Genomic DNA, 6,000 nt, shown 5'->3' on the forward strand with positions numbered 1-6,000 from the left:
TACCAACAAACTGAAAAACATGCTAACATACCCTCGGTTGATGGTAAGAAGTTGAAATTACTTCTTTACCGGCAGATGAGTTAAGTTGTGACTTAATCGGCAAGCATTAAATGTGGTAGTTGGAGAAAATAACATTATAAAGCAAGTATTTTGGCTCTTTTTCCATTCATCAGGCATTCAAATCTTTGAGAGCGTGAAAATTCTCGAGTGAAGGCATCCTTAGCGAAGAAGTGAAGCAGTTCATCCAAGCACTCATCCTAAAGGAAGATTGAGGTATTTATAACTATGGCTTCCTCATCCACTCTTGAATTTATTACAAACCCTACTGTGATTGAAGTAATCAAGTTCTCTAGACCCATATTCAAGCTTGTTCCTGAAATAACAAAGAAAGATGATACCCTAGGTGCATTTTCTCAAATTCCTAAGGGAGTAGTATATGTTGAAGACCCTAGGATATACATACATTGTCATATAGAGGAATTAGGAGATGATGAAATCAAGAACATGTATCAGACTATGATTTGTGATGAATCTGGAAATATCAAACTGGAACATAAGATACTAAAAACCATAGGTTTTACTGAAATCCTTAGTGTCCCTGATTTTCCCAAGGATACTATAAGGATTGTGCTAAGCAGAGTTCATGCCGAATTATTTTGGTTGGATTCAATTCATAAGATCACCAAAGACGTAGTAAAGGTAGTAACAGGGTTACCTTCCACCGATAGCTGGCCTAACAGAACTAAAAAGGTCTCCAATGACACAGTAATGAACCTAACCGGCGCAACATTTGACAAAAGGTCTCTAAGGGTAAATGATGCAAAGGATATCAATGTCAGATTTGTCAGTATGATATTGGGCTACAAGGCTACACATGCAAATAGGTTAAATTAAGTATCTAGCCTATGTATTAAAACTGGATATGACATGGTTAACAACAATGCTAGAATAGATGTGTGTGAATGGCTCAAAGATGAATTAATAGCCAATCTGAATAAGATAAAGGGAGATAAGAAAGGAACCTTTAGATTTGGAAATTTGCTTGTATGTTTAATGATGTATATTACTAAGCAAGTACCCGATATTGGTAGGAGAGATTTTGGTTTTGACATACCAGTAGGAAAGCAACTTTTGGATACACTAAACAACATGGGAGATAACAGGGAGAAAAACTTAAATGAGCATTTTCAGGCACTAAAAGCTTGAATGAAAACTAGAACAGGACTGTCATAGGCAATTGTGGATAAATATCAAAAGGATGAAATCTGGATGGAGGTAGTTGTCCCTAAGACTATCTGGGCAACTAAAATGGGCTATGAAACAGATGATAACATCATAGAAACTTATGCAAAAGCCCTCCTTGAAGCACCAAAGGAACCCATTGAGAAAGTCTTTGGAAATGCAAGAACAATTGAAAGTGGAATTCAGTCAAGGAAAAGGGTTAAGAAAGTTGAACAAAGTTTTAAGAAAGGAACCCGACAGGCAAAAGCAATTAAGGAAGATGTTTTGAAACAAACTGGTATCAAGGAAAGTGAGCTAGAAGGACTTCAACCGGAAGCTCATCTTTCACCGGTTGGGACTTCTTCTGTGAGTGATATACCAATAGTATTCAAAAGGGTGGAAAGGAAAAGAAAACCCTCACCGATACCCTCACCCACACCTAGGAGAACCAGACAAAAGCAATAGGCAGGGAGGCCTCCAACAAGGAAGTTGACTCCGAAGAAGAAAAAGGTAAAACAAGACTTTTCTCCACTAGATAAGCTCCTTAGTGAAATAACAGAGGATGGAAAGCTGAAGAATATTAGCAAACTATATAATACACTTTTAGCTGATGACAGAGAGAGCATAGAAAATAGTGTAATTTTACACCTAGATATTTACAAGAAATTTTTTATGGAAATTGTTGATGAAATACCCACTGATTTTTATAGAAGACTTGAAGCTAGATGGGTAGCTATTGTTGAGCTGGACAAGAAAATAAAAATTGAAAAATTACTTGTAGTTCACCCAGTGAACTCACCAGAAGAAATTGATCAATTAATCAGTGAGGCCAACCAGACTGTATTATCAACTGGTCACCGTGATGTAGCATTGATGACAGGGAGAATGAATGATATTTCAGAAGAGACTACGGATGAATGGGACATATTCTTTATTGAAAAGGAGAAATGGGAAGAACTCAAAAGACCCAAGACTATCAAAGTATATCAAAAGGACAGGGATAAGGGGAAAGGCAAGGAAGGTGGACCTTTGAACCTTAAGATAATTGACAACTTACCCCCACCTCCTTTTGATACTCCACTAGTAGAAATAGTTGACACACAACTGACTACTAAGAGTATGGAGACTCCTCTAGAGGATACACTGAGAGTCTAAAGTTTTGTATACCATGAATATTGATACACAAGACGTGAATATTGTGGTAGATAAAGAAACCACTGAAGATAAGAAGAAAGATGTGAATACTGAGTCACTGGCTGGAGATGTGGAAATCAATGTTAGCATAGAGACAGAGAAACTAGTAGAGGACTCTACTGAGAAACAATCATAGAAACTGGAAATGAATAGTCCAAAGGCAAATACACACAAACTGAAAGTACATTCAGAGGCTACATCTGAAAAACTAGCAGTTTAGAGCTCAAAGAAACCATCTGAGGCACTTGAACAGAAACGGGTTGATGTACAAGTTCAAACTAAGACAATGCCACCGACAAAAACTGAAAAGCATAAACCTTTGCTGATAGAAATGCATACCTAAACAGATCCTCCTGAGAAAGAGGAAAGCAAGTTTATCACTACAACCAACAACATGGAAATTGTAAAAATAGTTGTACAGAAATCTGGTACTTCTATAGCAGAATTCCAGCCTACAAATGTAACAGAGGTCTTATTGGACTCATTAAAGAAAATCACAGAGTGTAGTGCACAAGCTTATTAAGCTATTGATGATACAATCCCTATTCTTAAATTGATAGCACTCAAGTGCATTGTGGATAATAATGATTCTTTAGGTCAACTAGAAACTTTGTCTAAATACATCACCAACAATATTCTGACAATTGATCAAATAAATGAGGACACGGTTAAGGAGAAAATGAATAAAGAGAAAGAGAAATTCTTTGATGAAACGATAAAGAAGTGCATGGGACACATTGGCACACTTTTACCAGCACTAAACAAAACAATAATGGAGTTTAAGGAACTCTATAGAGATACATGCAAGACAAATGTTCTGACAACAGATATAGACAAGGAAATAAGTAAGGTACAAAAGGAGATTGAAAATATAGCTGATAACCTCATCAGTTCATTTGAACCATTATCAGTTACAATGCAGAAGATACACAGGCTTGAAGAAAAACTTGAGAATTTTGAAAAGGAGAAAGACAAAATAAAAGAGAAGGCAAAAGATCTTAAATGCAAACTCAGCCCCAAATTGGTGTACCTCATCTCTTTGAGTAAAGAGATCTCTAAGGCACTTGTTCAAGGACTAAAGACACCGGAGGGACAAATGCATCACCTCACTGGTACTATTCAGAGGATAGAGGCTGCATTGAAAGACAGTGAAAAGTTCACTGAGAGTCTAAATTTGGTATTAGTAGAACTCTTTCAAATTGTAACCCACGGGATACAAGGATCCCAATAGGAAACACACTCCACTGATAGCAAATGACAACCTTTGTCATTGATGTCAAAGGGGGAGTAGTGAGATGAGAAAAATGATCAGAACAGGACATCATCAACTCAGGGGGAGCATGGATTTTTGACAACACAGTTTTGGTAAGACTTTTTGGCAGATTAAGTTCGGACATCATTTTTTGGACACTTTTTGATTTTTCTCATGAGTGTTGCCATCAATGCCAAAGGGGGAGATTGTTAGCAAATGCACACTCCAATGAGAAATTGTAGGTGATTGAAGGTATTGTCATTGATGGGAACCTTACAATCATGTGATACCGATAGACAGACATAGGTACTGGCATCGACAGACTCTACACAGACATATAGATCACCGGCACCAAAAAGATTGATCACTGGCATAATGGCCAACAGGAATTTTGTTTAAATGTATTTTGTATTTAATTGTAAAATCTTTTGTAAGCCAACTTGGTGAATTGTAATGACTCATATATATATGAGATCATTGTAGATCATTTATGATAAGATATAATGCAAAGTATAAAAAGAAGGTAGCAAACCTAATGTGTGAATTATTGGGATATAGGTTTATGTATATTGCAGAGCTTAAACCGGTACTAAATCTAGCATAGCAGATGTTGATCTGAAGCATTACAAGATATTGGATCAGTATAATCCATTTTTGTAAGTCAGTGTGACTTCCTTTTGTAATTGAGCAGTGAGCTCTAGGCACTTGGCCTTCCTGCATGTGCAAGCCCCTATTGTAAGAAGTAATATTCTCTTATTGGCCAGTAAGTGAATATTGTGGGTCACAAATTCCACCGAGGTTTTTCCCACACCGGGTTTCCTTGTTAAAATATTGTGTTATGGTGTGTCTCTTATGTTGTGGTTGCTATTTTTATTTACTGCATTATTTTTGATTTACCGGTACACAATTTTGATATGATTTTCATGTTATAAGTTAAGAAAATTATTATACTGGTCAGATACTGATTCCCCCCCCCCCCCCCCGCTCTCAGTATCTTTGGGAATCCTAACAAGTTTTACCCTAGGTTTTACATAGTAATGATTAAACTTGTTTCATTTTGTGATCTCTGTGTATTTTCTTGAAGCTTTGGCCCTTTGAATTGGAAACTCCAAATTTTGAAACCCTAGGGGTTGATTATGTTTGTCTGTCTAAAACCCTAAGCTTAGAAGATTGTCGAATCCTCTAGCCAAGGCAAGAGGAAATTTTTAGAGGAGATCCTTGCACAACTTTTGGGATAAACTAAAACTTAGAAGAGGTCCAAGCCTAGTCCTCAACTGGATGAATTCGTAATTGACCATACATGTAGATCTAGGGACCCTATATCTAATACTTGGGGATTGAACCTCTAGAGCAGGGGCCACAATAAGAAAAATGTATGGGCACATGTATTCAAAATTTGGAATCTCAATTTGGGAAGGTTGGTTGTACCAAATGTCTTTTTGAATGTTGATTTGGTTGCTGAAATTTCTCATAACTACAAACGAGATGTGAGAGAAATTATGACCAAGGACGCAAGGAGACTAGTGGCTATTACCAAGGAAGTGATTGAAGAGGTCTTCATGTTGAATGTCAATACTGATTAGCCCATAAATATTGAGGAACTTGAAAAGGAATACAAAAAATATGAAAGCCTATATAGAGATAAAGTTCAAGCCTTTAGCCTAACACATTTGAAGAGGGATGAAAGGGCCTTGAATTCAAAGGGCATTGCAACCTATAATGTTATCAATATATTTTCTAGATACTTCAAAGACACCTACTATGATCTGTGTCAACTTTGTGGAGTGGATTCTTAGAAAATGCTTCCTAATTTGATGCTTGTCTTATTCATTGATATTCAGAGAAGGGATATAAACTGGCCCTTTGACTATGCAAGTTTGTTGTTTGAGGAACTTCACAAAGCCCTTTGTGATTTGAAGAAGGGACCTTCATTGAATTTAAGGTATTATCATATCCCAATGCATATTTTTTTGTATAAGGGTCTTAAGGTTTGGCACCCTGATTTGAAGGTACATACCAATTTGGAAGGGTGAGCCACTCTCTGTCCAAGAATCGACATATATTTAGGATATGTATTTAAAGTAATCCATTTATCTTGCATTTGAAAATCATTTTGTTAGGAAATTGATGAGTATTCTCTAAAGGGAGGTATGATGGGGTCTGAGTAAGGATGCAAATGAATTCCTAAGGTGTAAAAACTTTTTTTTCTGAGTTAGACATTGACTATAATTGGGGGTCATGGTTTTATTTTAAAGACCATACAATTATCAGAATTTTTGGTAGCTCTGTGACCCCTAGGCTCCTTCCCATAATAGTTCCTGACAAGATTACCT

Source organism: Cryptomeria japonica, chromosome 10 (genome assembly GCF_030272615.1).
Source record: "Cryptomeria japonica chromosome 10, Sugi_1.0, whole genome shotgun sequence".
Lineage (NCBI taxonomy): Eukaryota > Viridiplantae > Streptophyta > Pinopsida > Cupressales > Cupressaceae > Cryptomeria > Cryptomeria japonica.